The sequence below is a fragment of the Trachymyrmex septentrionalis genome, unplaced genomic scaffold (genome assembly GCF_001594115.1).
Source record: "Trachymyrmex septentrionalis isolate Tsep2-gDNA-1 unplaced genomic scaffold, Tsep1.0 scaffold73, whole genome shotgun sequence".
NCBI classification, from domain to species: Eukaryota; Metazoa; Arthropoda; class Insecta; order Hymenoptera; family Formicidae; genus Trachymyrmex; species Trachymyrmex septentrionalis.
In genome coordinates this window covers 348,829-349,932 of record NW_017305916.1, presented here as the reverse complement: position 1 = coordinate 349,932, position 1,104 = coordinate 348,829, and positions in this window count along the sequence as shown.

Genomic DNA, 1,104 nt, shown 5'->3' with positions numbered 1-1,104 from the left:
GCTTAATATAGTCACATACATACTGCTTTAAAATCTCTAAAAAGACTATAAATATGATATATAAGCAAGTGCATGTATGATATATATAATTCACGATTGATATATTTAAGTAATGAAGATCCAGCTTCGACCGTTATTTTAATTTCTATAGTATTGATTGTGTTCTCTCATATATGCGGTCTAAAATAAAGATTCTTAATACTGTTTAAAATTTTTAGTTTTTTTCTTAACATATGTCTTAGTTATTATTATCATATAAATAATAAGTTAAAAAATAGTTCAATATAATTGCGATTGCATTTAATAAATAAAAACGTTTATTTTAAGTGTCATTTATATCTTGATATTTTACTATATTGTTATTTGAAATTATAAAAATTATAGTATAATTTTTTCATATTCGCGAGATAGCTAAGTATATCATATAAGATTATTATTGCGAACATTATAGCAGTAATAACTATAAATGGAGCTTCTAATCAAGATAATTATTTTACCATGCGATTATAGTCACAAATACAAACATTTTTCTCTCAGTGCGCGGGAGGGACAAACGATGCTGCCTCGTTTAGAGTTAAAATAATGGCAAAGTCGTTTGAGTTTGATCTTACTAAATATGCACACCAGGCCGTACACTGACGTGTAATACGTGCGTGTATGCGCGCACACGCATTTGCGTACGTACGCGCAATGCACAAACGTATCGCATTACTCGCAGAGCAACGCCCATTATCAGTTTCGGATGGCAGAGAGCGTGCACGCGAAATCGACTGGCACGTATCAGCGCAATATGACAAACGCCGCGTGTACGTGATTGACATTCGAACGACACGTCGCGCTGCGCCGTATTGCGTAGTTTACGAAAATTGCATCGTCGGATACAATGCGGTTTACGTACGCTAGAAAACAAACGGCGTAGTGTGTGCCGGCGCGATCAGAAAAATCACGCGATTTTCCACGCAGCGGTCACTTTTCAGGGCAAATCGCTTTTATGATCCTCTTTTCCTCCCTGCACAATTCAGTAAAAAATTGATTTTTTATTTACTTTTTTTACTATTATTATTTTTTATTTTCAACAAAAAGAAAGAAATTATAACTATATCG